Here is a 16438-nt window from a genome sequence, read left to right on the forward strand (position 1 = left end):
TGAATTTTTGTCTTTACTTAACATTTTTCGTCGTAATACAATTTTCCTAGTTACAATACGGTGATAAGCTGTAATATTACAATATAAATTAGCAATTTTCTTATTCTCAATTGTTACCTTCAAAAGCAATACAACCATTACAAACATCTTAAAACGTTAGGATATCTTTTTTTATCGTTCAATTTGTGTTTAGATCAGTCACTAAAACACTTCATATTATAAACAAATATTTAAACAACTGTCCAGGCTTGTACAAATGTGTTTTGAAGGATGAAATAACTTCCATGCGAACAATGTTGCAACACATAGACAAGTTTATCCATCAGTTTTGTAGTGTTCTAATAAGGCTATCAACGTCCAAACCCTGCCTTGGTTTGAGATCAACTAGGTGGACGAAGAAGAAGAAAATAATATGCTTCATCTTTATAAATTAAAGTTATAATTGATTTCGCTTCTTGATAATCAAATAAGGATCACATAAGTACGTTTATGAGGAAAGCTTCACAAGTCCCTGTTGTTGATGCTGACGATGGAGGCGCCCAGTACTTTGTAATAACCACACTGAAGCTAATAATTAACCAAAAACATAATTTTTATAAAATTGTATAGTTTAGCAATACGGCAACGTCCTTGATTATGAAAAACATAATTGGGAGTTCTTTTATTCATGTTTGTACAACCTCGCATAAAATGGAGCATATTTGCTCATGTACAAACAACCTTTGTTTGCTGATTAATCAAATTTCAAAGGAATTTCGAAAACCTTAGTTGAGTTTAACATTTATTATTCCTTTTCATATTTCTATCAGAACTGATGGTTGCAGTAACAGTTGTATCTTATTTGATGTAGTTTTGAGTTTTTATTAGCCAACGCACACAATAAATAAACAACTGAAAACACAATTAAAACTAAAAACATATTTGTTACTTTATCATTATTGATCTGAGAAACCCATAACAAGGTACAAAATATATGGTACTACAATTAAAAGTTCACTCCAATTTTCCGAACAACATCCCAGTTAAGAACAAAATGATGTTTCTAACTACTTTATCCCGAAAACCTGATAAAGATTCAAATTCATTTCTAAGTGCAATTCGTAGTAGAAAAATGTTTGAAATTAATTGAGAAGGCAGAAGTTTTGGGCGACATTGGGTTGACCAACATGTTTTGCTACTTAGCATACAATACAAGCGAAGTAACATAAGCCCATCGCCTCATTTTGCTATAGTAATCGGGCTCTTATTTTAGCTGAGGTCAAATATGTTTTTTAAAATTCAAATTCGTTTTCGCATGCATGCTGTGCTTTCGATTCAATCGCCACTACATTCAAATCAAACCTTGTAATTAAGCGTATGGTACGACGATACAAAACATGGTGACAGTGTGTGCGAAAGGAATGACTTCACTCGGCAACCCAAACCCAACCAATGAGCCACCAACAGGAAGAGTGTAACTAACCAATCAGTTGATTGATCGACATGACAACGCTCCGTTCGTCCATCAGTTCCGTGGGTGATTGATTTACAGCACCGATGCCGTACCGATGCTTTCGCTCACGAAACCAACCGTCATTCATTTTGGTGGTGGCCACAGGATCAAAGGGATTCAACGGGGAAGGAAATCAAAGGGTTCACAAGACTAAGGGGGAGAAAACAAATCTCGCCTCAAACTAAACTTTAAACATAAGTATGTCTCTAAATGTGTAAAGGGCGACGTAATGGTTGGGGTGTAGGATTTAATGGTCGGATTCCGGTTAGTGGTTACACTCTTTCTCTCTCTCTCTCTCTCTCTTTCACTCTTTTTCTGTGCGGTGGCCGCTGTTGTCTATCTAGCTAAGGCGGAGAAAGGTGTAATGGCGTGGGTAAACATGAAAGCTCATCACCCAAACCACTGCCGGAAACTGGAATCAAAACAGTTTCACTTAGTGAAGATAACAGTGAAATAATTGTATTTGTCTTGGGAAAATCCGTTTTCTTCAGGGTCAGTAAATCTCACGGCGCGCCTTAGATTCACCGGCGCCAATGAAGAGCTATATAGTGCCACGGTGGGAATCCGCAATTTTTGTTTTTTCTTCTCGCCCTTTTGCGTTGCTTTCATAGTCTCGCTTTTCCGTCCTAATACCATCTACACGATAAATCTTTTCAACCCCAACCTCTAACACACACACACCCCGTAACGGGCCAATTCGCTTCGATACATCATCATTCGTGGTGCGCGGTAATGATGTCTTGTGGAGGGAAAACTTTTGTTTTCCAAACATTTCTTTCTTACAAGCCCCTGGGGTATTTCTAGTGCCGCAAGGCAAAGAAACGCCTAAAACAAAACTGCTCAACACGGCTCGTGTTGTAAGCCGTCTGCGAAGGAAAACTCCTGGTGGAATTGCACCGTACGCTGGTGACAGTATAAATATTTTTTCCCTCCAGCCCTTATCGGAACTTTCACCCGCTTGATTACGTCAGTGGCATTTTTTTTTGGTTCTCTTTCACCTCCTGTACTCTTTAAGTGGTTATTTTGGCTCGTCTTTTGTTACACAAAAATAGCAAGCATCGTGTTCGAGGCACGGTCCTTAGCTCCAAACACAGCCGCTCTGGGTCTGATCAGTTAAGAACTAATCGTACCGTCGGGTTTGCTGGTTTGCCATTCGCAGGAAAATCATTACCGAACAAGAGAAGCTCATCAGAAGCATCCAGCACATTCGTACACGAGTTCATAAACTACCCACCAGTGCGATTAGTGTTGACATCCGACAACCACAACCGTGGGGGAGGTCGTCCAATCTATCAACAATATTTTGTTCCGTGTCTGACTCGACAGCACGGGACAGCGATTTCTATGTCGTCAATTAATTAATTATTTGATTAGTATGATTGCTTTTGCCAATCGAAGTGAAAAAATTGCCCGATTCAATCTCGAATCACTCGGCTAAGCTGCAGCTAATGTTCACCGGCCGCCACTGGCTTTACACAACAATCACCGGAATCGGGCGCTGCGTTGCGGTACACAGGCTACCCAATCTTGAGCGCTTTATTACGCATCTCTGGCTGGAATCATTACAACAAATTGAATAATAGGCACTGGGTGGGCAATGGGCGCCAGTACATTGCTGCGTAGGCTGTTCCTTTTTTGTGTTGGTGATCCGGTGTGATTTTTGTTTTTTTGTTGTTGTGTCCTCAGAGAAGAGCTCGATCCATATAAAAGCTTGACTGGGGTGCGTCCGCACAAAGGACGTGGTAATGGACTAGTAAACAATGTTGATAATACACGAGAAATCTAATTGACGTAGCAAATGAGCATTCGAGATCGGTGGGAAAGCATGTGACACTGAAACCGATACGGCTTAGCTGGTCAAGAGCGAAGGCCCGCGTGAATGAAAGTGAATGGCTCAACGATACTGAACCGTTGCTCGACATAAACAAACGAATTCTATTGCTGTGCGTTGTTGTAATTGCAAATTTGTGAGCTCACTCTTCTTCTGGAAACCATAATCAGCAGAAGGAAAAAGAATTGTGCTTTCTTTATGATTTTTGTGTCCTTTTTTCGTCATGAGGCTAAATTTTTTTTTATAAAAGCAAACACGCTTTATTAACGGATGCATCGTAACAAAAAATAGTTTTTGGGTGGAAATCAGTTTCAAGATGAGTTGGTACTGTTTTAACCAGTTTAAGAGTGAACCCTCAGGATTGAGCCCGTCGCGTAGACATAGTCAAGTCGCCACTCCGTTTCCAGGAAACACGGTCTAAGGCTGCAGTCCTCCAACAAGTTTGAGTCCACTTGATCCATCCAGCTGTGTTCCTCTACGCTTTGTGCCGAACGGGTCGCTGACGAGCACCTTTCTGGTGGAGCATGAGTATCATTCCGGCTTTAACTACTCTCAGGATATCAGCACTAAACAGCTCAGCTAGCCCTGCTCAACAACACAGCCAAAGATAGTCCTTTGCACCCGCCGTTCAAAAATGGCGAGTGCATTGGCGTCCTCCGTCAGCATAGTCCAAGACTCGTCCCCTTTAGGGGACTACCGGACGTATCAAGGTGCGGTAAATCGTACATTTCGCGTGTTGTTGAAGTCTTCTGCATCACAGGAGTTTGTGGAGTCCGTAGTTGGCTCGATTCCCTTGAACAATGCGCCATCGGATTTCGCTGCTTACGTTGTTGTCCGAAGTTACGATCGTAACAAGGTAGCAGAACTCCTCTACCACCTCGAGTTCGTCGCCGTCAACTGATACTCTGGTTCCGAGTTGGGCTCTATCACGATCAGAGCCTGTGGCGAGCATGTATTTTGTCTTCGTCGCTTTGATTCCAATTTAAATTCTATTGACCCCGCGTTTCAGTAGGGCGTACGTCTCGCACACCGCCGCAGCTGTTCGTCTGATGATGTCGATGTCATCCGCGAAACCAAGAGATTAGAGAGATCAGATGAAAATCGTGCTTCGGATGTCATAGCTCGCGCTTTGCATGACACCCTCCATAGCGATGTTGAACAACAAATAAGGGAATTCGTTCCCTAGCCTCAGACCCCGGTGAGATTCGTGCGATAATCAACCAATTGTTTATTTTTTTAAATAATTGGATGGGTGGTTTTAAGTATTTTATTATTTGTTCATTTAAGTTGAACATTCGCCGTTCTTCTTGATCTTTTTTTTGCAAATTTTTCTAGGTATTTCCTACTCGTTTTTTTAGCTTATCACTCGATCTGATTATTTTATCGTGATTTTTCCTTAAATATCGTTCGTTACTACTATAACTGCTATAAAAAAGGAGACACTCTTGTTCCCCTGTCACAGTGTACTAGTCCAATCCAGTTTTAAGGCTTTGTTTTTGGTCCCGGGAGAGTTTGGTGGGTTCAGCCGACTCTAGCAGCAAAAATTCATTACTCACTATGGTGAGAAGTCCCTGTTCACTATAGTGAGAAGCAAGATTTTGCTCTCAACAAACTTACCTGGCCAAACTTTTACTACCACTGCTGGACTGATTAAAGAACACAGTACGCAAGCAAATAATTGTGCAAATAAATAATTTGTGTACTAGAAACAAGCCGATTTACAAGCCGATGCTGCGAAACAGATGGTATTTGACAACTAAGGAAAACCGCTTTTAGTTTAAAATCTCAGACTATGGAAACAATTATTTATTTTAATATTAAACATTTGAATTTTCTTCTGTTTAAGAGGGTTATATCAAAATGGAGCAATGATTGATTCAGAGAAGGTTGGACGAAGGAAAACATGTTTGGAACTAATCTTGCGAATTAAAATGCAAATGCTAGTGAATTAAAATAACTGCTGTGGAAAACAACAGCCTCAAATTATTATAAACCATTAAATCTCAACCAATCTAGGTCCCGTCAGCATTTCAACCAAATTACTTCTTGTCTATCAATTCTGTACGCTTGACGTCACAACAGATATATTTTTGATAGAACCCTTTTAACCGGCCGAACTTTATCAGCTCGCAAGTACAGCTGGATAGGGTTAAGCGATTTGTAGCGAATCTGTTCGCCGTGTATGGTGTTTGCCCGTTGTAATATTCATCTTTCATCTCCACCGTGCTGCGGTATTGCGCTTCTAGACATAAAAAACCCGGATACTTTGAAATCAAGAAGTTTCTTTGAAAGAAGAGAGAAAGCGGAACAGAAGCGAAGAGAATGAAGACAGGCAATGAAATCTCGCCCTTACAAAAAAAAAGCCTGCTGCAACGACACTCTGCCCACATTTTCAAATCCGAATAATTGCGAAAATTCTTGATTTCGTTCTGAAATTCCTGAACGTTGGCAACAGCTCGTGATGGGGATCACAGCCATCAGGCGGTTGGATGCGCCCGGCGGGCCCCGATGGAAAGCAATTTCGAGGGTTCAAAGTTATGCCAACTTTTACCTCCGGGCTGTGGGAAATGTTAGCGATGGAAAACAATACAACAGCGCCACACTCACCCGGCCCGGTCGACCCATCATACCCCAGCAGCATGCCGATCGACCAACATAAACAAACAGCGGGATCGCTCCGCAGGCTGTGCACCGCCGACTCTGGGTGAAATCGATCAATCGTGAAAATTTTTTGACGATGTAAGCCGTACGGCATGAGCGGTAAAATGTGAAGACGAAACGCCAAGAAATGGAAAAAAGGGATTTCATAAATCCTTCTTGCATTGCCAGTCATATGTAAAGTTTCCATTTTTGTGGCACAACACGAAACCGTTTGAAGTATTGTTTCACTGTTACATTGGTGCTTTAACCGAGCCAGTTTTACGAAGTGACGCACTTTATTGTGTCTGGCATTGTAGCTCTGAGTTGGGTGAGGTAAATTTTACTGAATTTATGGCATCGTTAACAGTTTGAGCGTATGTCTTGCAGTTATGAGCATGTAGTTTACGCTTCAAGAAGATTATTTATTAGAGAAAGTTAATATTTGAATCAAAATAAATATTTGAAACAAAATTTTACCATTTAAAAAAAAAACAGTTATCAAAAGATCTATGACTTTCTTTTATAATAAAAAAATAAAAAAAGTGGTCAATGAAATTAGTGAAGTGAAAATTGAAGTGAAGTGGAAAACAGAGGTAAACCACGCTCTGTTTTCCACGTGAATTTGATGGTTCTCTAGGCGCCGTTGTACATCCATCGATTTGCAGTTGTTGGCTGTTGTATTCCAAACAGAGTTTCTCAGGTCATAAAATAAGTGTCTCCATGATTAAGACGATCCGCGATTATCACAGCACGTACAATTCGACCAATCCGTTTTGTTGTTCAATCTAAAATCGCACACTGTCCCAAGCATGGAGACACCCGCTCTATAACCTGAGACACACTGTACAGCGATGTGTTCCTTCTGGACACTCGAAAATGTACGCTTATGACGTAAGAGCCTTTTTTAATTCTAGCAAGACGATTAAATGGATTACGTTTCTGAGGATTAAATATGCTATACTGACAATAAGATGAGATTTGAGATAATCCCTAATACTTTAATTTTACTTATTTGCGCAAGGTGTCGACTATCGGAAAAACTTCGTTTCAACTTGATGCTTTCATACATGCTGAAGTTTACATTGCATACGGTACATATTGCTTTAACTGGGTCCGATTGACCAAACGTAGTCCTGAAGCGAGCAGCACGGATTATGTCTCGCTGCCTTAGACTTCTAGAAGGGGCAAAAAAGTTAATGGAGCTAAGGAGAGCTGGAACATCTATTTCGTTGACGATCAAACCAGCTACATACATACACTGAGCTGTTGAACGACGAACTAGTGGTTGGAGTCCCAAGAGGAGACATCGAGTGGGATAGTCTGGGCGTCGATCGTAGGGTCTAATTGCGTAACTTTTCGTTGTATTGTTTCTATGGGCTGGCTCCAGAACAACACTTGCCTACTCTAAGCCTGATCGGACTAGGGAACAGAAGAGCGTTTTAATAGTGGTAGGGTCGCGAAACTCCTTTGTCAAATGAAATACAATGTCAAGCATCTGATTACCACGGTAAATTAGATTTACCATGTGAGGTCTAAAGCTGAGTTGCTTGTCAAGAAGAACCCCTAAGTCTCTAACACATTCAGGACGTAGAAATAAACTATTGTCAATGTTGTAGTCAAATACGATAATAGAGCTGTATCTCGAAAAGGACATTACTTGACATTTATCGACGGACAATGACAATGCATTTCTACGGCACCCTAAACTAAAAACATCAATCGCATGTTGTAACCGAGCACAGTCTCCACTATCTTGCACCGCGGTGAACAGCTTGACATCATCCACATATGTAGATCAGTGTGTTAGAATCAGCAAGTAGTATTACAGTATTATCATTGATGTAGAGTAGGAACAACGCAGGGCCGAGGATGCTGTCTTTTGGAACGCCAGAGATGCTGATGAAAGCACGTGACACAATATCCTCAAGCTTAATACTGTACGATCGATCAGATAGATAGGATTTGATCCATTTGACCATGCTTTTGTCAAAACCTAGCTTCTGTAATTTTGCCACATGAACAGGATGAGACAGCGAATCAAAAGCCGCCTTCAGGTCAGTATAGATGGCATCAACCTGGTAACCGGAGTCTAGATTTCTCTTGCAGAAACTGACGAATTCAACAAGATTTGTGGACGTAGAACGTTTTGATACGAATCCATCTGGAGCAGGGCATAAGTAATGCTTTGCAGCAGCAAGCATTGAGTGGTGGAGAATAAGCTCGAACACCTTCGACATAAGGAGACGTCACGCCCCGGTAATTTTCTGCGTTTGTGCGGTCGCCTTTTTTGTGCCTACTACTGGGGAGCATTCAAATTTATAGTAATAATATAGTAGTATAAGAGATTCATTTCGGGGTAAAAAAAAGGAGCATTTGGGATTCCAGATCAATCCTTAAAGGGAAGACCCTAAATGAAGTGTAAAATCATAAGTTACACTATGAAAACACTGAGTGCGTTATATTATTCATTGGAAACGGTAATTTTGCTAGCAGCTTTTAAGACCCAAAATGTTAGGGGTTATGGGATAGTATTGTGATGTTCAAGAGCATCATGAATAGATCGTTCTTATTGAATAATAAACCACATTATGATGTTCATCATTGCTGATCGTTTTCATGCTAGCTAGCTTATTATACTTTAAATATCAAAGATTGACAACTAAAGTTCAACTAAAGTCGTGTTATCCGAACGATGAATATCAATGGGTCGTGTGTGATATCTTTCATTGATAACTATACATAAATACATTTATCTGTTTTCATCTCCGCAACACACCCGTTTGCCCATGTAGATCGTTTTATCGTACCTCCCAAAAACCGTTCTAACACTCAACCGGGTGACAAGATTAACTTGGATTAAATCGGTTGACATCGGTGAATGCTTCAAGACGATGCTAATTGTTGCAATAAACTTGATTTACAGCCTCTGACACGATCGAAAGTACCACATATCCAGGCAAAATAAGCTACAATTTACCGTGACCATTTATTTCCAAACCGGACCGAGACCGGCTTTAAATTGCACCGAATCAGCCTAACGAACGATACAATAAAAGGCCGATTCAAAACGAAAATAAAAAAATATCAACACAAGAACGGAACAACCAAAGTCAAATACATCAACCTGAAAGCAAGATAAATGTTCCGCATTTATGCCGGCGATGTTGCCCACAGTTGCCCCGCTACGTGACACAGAAATGGTTTCCTTTCTGAAAAGAGCATGGTAATTAATGTACGTCGTCGATACCGTTCCTGGTTTTGGGGGGGCGAACATTTTATTCCATTCGTGTGCGTGTGTTTGTGTGGGACGATGATGTGCAGTAAAAAAAAGCGCCTGCTGACGGTGTCCTCACGACAGGGGCGGTACGTGCCATGAGCGATGGTTGTACAATCGGACACACCTCTCATCATAACTATTGACACAATGTTACGACCAACCGTTTCGAGGGGGATCTCTGTGGGATGTTCAGGTGAAGTATCAATTTTCGACTCCCAGTGAATGGGTGGGTAATGAAAATTAACAGTAATTTACCACGCGGAACCACGTACCGGTATGTTTGAAGGATTCTTCGAATTTCATCAAACATTTAATTTATTCTTTTCTGCAGTGAAAAGGATACCTTTCCAGTGCTGCTGCTTCCTGTGTGAGATTCGGTAATGAGTCATTGATCGTGGCTTATAGTTACTTATTATGGCTGCCTGTTTTATGAAAAGACAGCCCATTCCAAGAAATGGTTTGTACATGTTATGTGCGGCAGAAGGTGGTTTCCATGCTCGTCGTATAAAATTGGATTTATAAATTGAAATAATACCATTTCCCATTAATCAGTTTTCATATGGAATTGTGAATCAGGATAATATTTTAAATATGAAATTCTTCAAAACATGTTCATGACTTAATATGCGAACCTCTTGATGAGATAAACAAGATTTATAAAAACACATTCCAGAGGCCATACCGCTCAGTCGTCGAATACAAAGCAAAAACTCCATCATTAATAAAACATTAGAACGATATTTATTAGCATCAGGTTACCTTCTGCCTCTTGACGAAAGGGATACTGTTCAATCCATCCATGGGGAGCGCCCAATGTTTAAACCATCGCTTTTTTTATCTTCCCCACGAAATCTGAAAGGATTCTTCTGTATGTTGTTATAACCCCTGATTGATTGGAAGTCTAGAATGTGGAAGGTATCATGCAAAGTACAGACATTGATTCTTCGATTTTGCAGATGGACACCAAAGCAGTTACAATAATGTGCAAAAAGGTTATTCCACAGAAACGAAAGGTCTTTGATTGATTGGAGAAAGATTTGAAAATAACACAAAAAATCCTTGTTCAGCTCTGACCATGTACCATGGTAAACGATTCGCGTTTAAAGTATGCTATAATAGTGAAGTCTGTTGCAATGTAGAGGATTATTTTCTACACCTTCAATGGTCTCCTACACAACACTGTGATGTTCCAAATATTTGGATACATCTCGACGTATCAACAGGTCTTCAGGAGTGCCACAAGGGAGCAACCTTGGTCCGCTTCTGTTCGTGATATTCTTGAACGACGTCACACGTGTGCTTTCTCCTGATAGCCACCTACTTTAAGCGGATGACGCTAAATTCTACCTTCTGATACGCAACCAGGAAGATCGGTTGCATATTAAGAATGCTTTCAGTGCGTCCCAGTCCTGGTGCAGTACGAATGACTTGGAGATATGCGTCGATAAGTGCGTTGTGGTTACGTTTGCCAGAAAGCGTAATCCCTTAATCTGCACGTATACCATCAACGACACTGCCCTTGTCCGTAAAAGTCAGAGATCTAGGAGTGCTTCTTGACGATAAGTTGAGCTTCCATGTCCAGCTAGATCACATCGTCGCTAAGGGCAATCTGCTAGTTGGCATTTTAAAGAAGCTTGCGCGCGATGTTGTACTGCTGCTTAGTTCGGTCTGTGGTGGAATACTCATCCGTGGTGTGGTGGCCCATATCGTCACGGCTTTTGGCTCGCCTGGAATACATCCAGCAAAAATTACACGGTTTGCGCTGCGTGACAGAAGTGTCCAGGTGGAGAGATTTTTTGTCGCAGATCTACTTGACAATCGCATCGACTCGCCGGCGCTGCTCCCTGCTATCAACATTGACGCCCCAGCAAGATCGCTCCGTGCTAGATCACTTCTTGACGTAGGGGAACGTCGTACTCGTTTTGGCGCCTCTGATCCGTTCCTCGTCATGTGCTGCGAACTTAACGCCGTGTGTGATCGTTTTGAACCAGACCTGTCGCGCTCTGCGTCCCTTAATTGCATACGTACAGTGCGGCCCATTACTTGTTGGTTGTAATAATGTAAATGTTAACAGTAAATGTAAAACGTCAAAAAAGTCGCTTCAAGATGGCCACATATGGTCCTATGATTTAAATAAAAGAAAATAACAAATAACAAATAACAAACTAAAATCATATGTGCATTTTAACTTTATTTTTATCTTTGAAGCATGGTTGTCTTGCCGCGGCGGTATTTTCTGATTCAAATTCAAATTCTGATTGGTTTCTTCAAATTCTTTACAGGGAGCGAAAAATGCTGCTTCAATATTGATCGAAATATTTATTTTTAAAATTTAAATTCAACATTAAGTGTTCAGCACTTCGTTTAGTGACATTTTACGTTAATATCGAGACATTTCCTTCTTGTTCCCTTGTTCTGTTTATTGCTGTGCTTGTTCACTTAACTTTGGTTGGTTGTAATCGATGTCTTGTGCTTGGATTAAGGCTAGTCTTAGCTTTTCAGTCTAGAAAATTATGTGGGTTTAGATCTGAATAACAATTTTGTATGACCTCATCGAAATTGTGGGATCTTATTTTTGCTTAGTTAGTTTTTGAAATTTTCAATGGTGTCACCGAATGTTGGCGTGTTCGCGGGAACTCAGTGTGACCTATTTGGTATGTGGAAGTTTTGCTTCCGCAGAACCACATTATAAACGTATAATAGCATAAAATAAAAATTAAAAGATTTGGGGCGGCCCGGTGGGGTAGGCGACTGCGGCGCCGGTCTTCAAACGGCAGGACCGGGTTTCATATCCCATCCGGACCGACCCCCCCCGTAGTGAGGATTGCCTACCCAACAATATGTGGTATCGGCAGTCTGGTAAGCCGTTGGATGGCCGGCGTGACGGTCCTTAAGCCAAGAATAAGAAAAAGAAAAAATAAAGGAAATTATAACGAATTTTTAACGAAAATTAATGTTTTATTCTATTGTTTTTCTAATTAATTATTTTCCATGGTATAGTTTCACAATTCAATCACTTCGGATCATTCACTGAAGGATTATTTAAGAGAGTTGCATCTCCTTTCTGTTGTGCTGAGCTTTTACAAATTACTGTGCCCTGAAACCATCAGTTTATTTGTCATTTACTAAACTGAAGGTGTCTTGTAGATTGTATGAATCGTTAGCTTTTTCCATTCTCCTTCCATATTTTCCTTCCAGACCATGGAGATAGTTTTATGTTGCATTGAAAATTACAATTTTGATTAGAGAATCTACAGATCAACATCAATGCTTGCCGGAGCTGCATAAAAACAGCTAATAAACAGCCGAAGAAATGAAAAGCAAAACACCGACCGAAACTTAATCAGTTCACTTAACGAACGCTGACGCTGGTTTGCGATCAATTAATGGTACGGGCAAATGTTTTCGTACAAAATCGACTGTGAAAAACCAATCAGAAATCGTGGCAAGTTTGTGCCGTGCCAACTAATCCTCTTCTCACCAACCGCTCCCCCTCAACGCTATTCCTGAACCGTTCGGCGGCCCTGTCTATCGATCGACCAATTTGTGACTGGTGTTGGTAAATTGAATTTCCATTTGCACGTTACGGTGTACGGTCCACGTTCACCGACCAGGACGAGATTAGTTCGAATTTTAATTCCAATTTCCTAAATTCCTACCTATTCCTAGCAATCCGACTGTGAATGCATCGCACCAGACCGGACAGGAAGAAACCAGTCCAAAGTTTACCGTTTGATACGGAGTGTTGAACGAAAGTTAGAGTGAATTCGGTACGATGGGAGTCGTGCTGGGGAGGGGGCTTCAAGTCCGCATCGAACCATTGATCCGTAAGCGGGCCACCATTTGTTAAAGTGCGGGTAGAAGTAGGCCGACTCGGCTATCAGACGGTTTGCTGCAAATGCGTTCCATACTGATGTGTGGTGGTGTGTGAGTGAGCGTGCGTGTGTGTGTGTGTTTTGCAATGAGCTGAAAAATTGTTTAGACTAGCGTATTTCTGTCTACTAAGCGATGGGGCGAATGGTGGATCCCTTTTTTTTTTGTTCCTCCGTAAAACTCACCTCACCGTGCAGTCGATAAACGGGCCGTAAATTCCTGCAAAATTTATCTTCCGTTTGAACATATTTTATGAAGAATGAAATGGATGCACTCGTTCAGCGAAGCATAGCTAATCTCACACTGCAGTGCTTTGCCGAGCATTTGTTGGAATAAAATCCGTCTGCGTCACTCTAGCGGACATAGTTTACATTCCTTTCTGCTCAGTGATTTGTACAGCAGCCTGTTTGCGTTAGATTTAGTTTTGATCGTTGTTGAAAGTACACAATTAGTATAAAAATGTACGAAAATTATTTAACCTAATTACTTACCAATTTCCTGAATACCTTGCCAAACAAAAAATCCCCTGCGACATCACTGATCACTTTGTTCCAGGTTCGAATTGCAAGAATCGTTCCTAAGCTCGGGATGTGCATCGTCCCGGAATGCCTCTCGAAAGGCATTGGTTTTAGACGAACGTCACGAACGGTTAGGAACGAACGGTTCAGCTGTCCGGTCACTCCTGTTCGTCCGGTCGTGTAAGTGAAGTTTGCATACGCTTCAATATGCATTCCTCACAATGGTATGCTGTGCTACCTGGCCGACTGTTTTCCACGCAGACGTTCAACGGTTCGCATCAGGATGCCGGAAACGGTGAAATTACACAAACGCTTCCTGTTTATCAGGATGCCTGTGCCAGCTAATCTACTGCTGGATATCGTGTTTCAGGTTCCGGATGACGACGAGCGATCCTTTCGATGAATGGAAGGGTTGACAGTCAATATTGGAACCGTTTGGGGCGATTTTTTTGTTGCTGTTGGTGGCGATTGGTCAGGCAACCAATTGTCGCTGATATAGTGTGGTTTGAAGCTCTCAGCAGTTCATCTACCTTTGTCATTGTTCGGATTAATATTTCATCGTGATGTTTGGAAGAAATTGATTGTTTCAATCTTTGAAGTTGGTGGTATTAGATCGATATTCAACTCATAGCATTTGCTTATTAAATTTCCAAGCAACTTTAGTTATCTTTACACGTTTATTACACCGTTCGGAAAAAATACCTTCTTAACTCTGATAACAAACGCTTGTACTTTACAGGGTGTATTGTGAAATTGTGCTGTGACGCGTTTGTTGCTACAACGCTTGACTTTCAGTTCATCTTCTTTTTGGTTTAACGATCTCTAAAGCTCATGCCGGCCATCGAAATGGCTTACTAGACTGCCGATATCACGTAGTTGGTTAGTCAGTCCTCACTACGGGGGGTCGGTCCGGATGGGATATGAACCCCGGTCCTGCCGTTTGAAGACCGGCGCCGTTGCCGCTTATACTACCGGGCCGCCCATAAGCTTAGTTACTATTTATTAATATCTTTCAGTTAGGTACTGTTTATTTATTGTTAGGTTACTTAGTTCATTACAAATAATTCATGCTTACTGTTCATTTGATAATCCATTTTAAGCATAGTGGGTGTCTATGTTTCTTACGTACTATAAAGTTACTATAGCCACAAGTTTTTCCTGAAAGCTAGGTCATAATTTATTTAATATGACAACAGTCAACACCGCTTGAGTTGAAAAATTTTATAATCTTATTGGTAAGGCATTTCCTCCTTATTCTTTTCCTTATCCCAGGCATACTCTGTTGAGAGCAAGAGATTAATTCATAATAATTTTCAAGCCTTAAATTGAATACGAACATCCACTTAAAATTTAAACAACCTTCAAAAAAAATTATTTTTTTATTTCCACTTCATCTTGGTACCATCACTCACCATTAAGCTGAAAGGAGTTGATGAACAAAAGCATAAATATGTGCAGCTACTGATAAGCTTAACAAACAGGATACTGTAATTGGTATGTTTCAACGTACTACTTCAAACGAGTACCACTGTAGAGAAAACATCGTGGTAATTACAGTGCAAGTGTGATAAAAAAGAGGGGAAAAAAAACAATTACCCCTGCTTATACCCAGCCGAAGATCACGAACCGAAAAACAGTTAAGAATGTCAAGAAATGAAATGATCAAAATGGTATTTTTTCACTCCATTTGAAAAGGCAACAATACCCGCTCGGTGGTACTGTCGGCGTGGCGTGGAAATGAAATGAAAAACGAAACTCGGGGTCGTGCTTTTTTCTGTGTGTGTGTGTGTGTACCCTCAATTCCGGTTTGTAGGCGTATTATCTGTAATTTTCCCATTTCCCAATCTACCCTGCTATAAAGAAAATAATCCTTAGCACTCGTCTTAGAGTCGTCTGCTCGGGGTGTTCCACTTCCCATCAGCAAGGTACACAGGCAATCCGGGAAATCGTACCCACCATCGCTGACTGGAAATTCTTTATCGTACACACTGTTATTTCTTTGGGGCATGCATTTTTTTTTGTGTGTGCTGGTTATTTCTTTTTGCAAGCACATCCTTTGCATAATGGAGTGGAAACAGGAAATAATCATTGTTCTGTGATGAGTTGGAACGGAAATCGAACATTCATTAAATATTGCTGGGCCGTTATTATTATCGATAGAATACTCATCATTTAGCCGGGTTTCTATGTTTCCACGCTTTCGCACCGTGACCCTTATCGTGATCGGGAGAAGAAGAAAAAAGTTTTGTAAGGCAAACGATAACCTTCTTAGGCGAAGGATGTAAGTTGAGAGCGGAATTCTATAAAATTTTACAACAACAGCATAGTGCAGATTAAACGACGATGGGAAAATATTATTCTTTATGCCGATAATGGAAACAGTTGCGTGTGAACGACTGCTCTCTTTGGACGATAGAATAGCAATGTAAATTCTGGATGTTAAAAAATATTGTTCTTCAAAATAGCTCCGGAGTAGATATTGAAGATAATCTTAATATTTTTAACGATGGAACTTAGACGAAAAGTTTACAAAAAACTTTTTGTTTGAACACAAAAATGTTCCAAACTCTGTATTAAATTAATTATAACAATTTGTTACACGCCATGCTCTATTTCAATGGAACGCGTTGGAATACTCCACTTGCTGCATTTTACTTGGCCTCGAAACCCTAAGAGATCGCTACCGGAATGCTCAGTTTGTCTTCATTGCTAACTTGCTCAACTTCCACAACGACTTTCCTACACTGCTAAACTCAATTCAGCTATAAGTCCCTGCCGGATCGCTACGTTCGTGGGATCTGATTGCC

Source organism: Anopheles maculipalpis, chromosome 3RL (assembly GCF_943734695.1).
Source record: "Anopheles maculipalpis chromosome 3RL, idAnoMacuDA_375_x, whole genome shotgun sequence".
Classification (NCBI taxonomy): domain Eukaryota; kingdom Metazoa; phylum Arthropoda; class Insecta; order Diptera; family Culicidae; genus Anopheles; species Anopheles maculipalpis.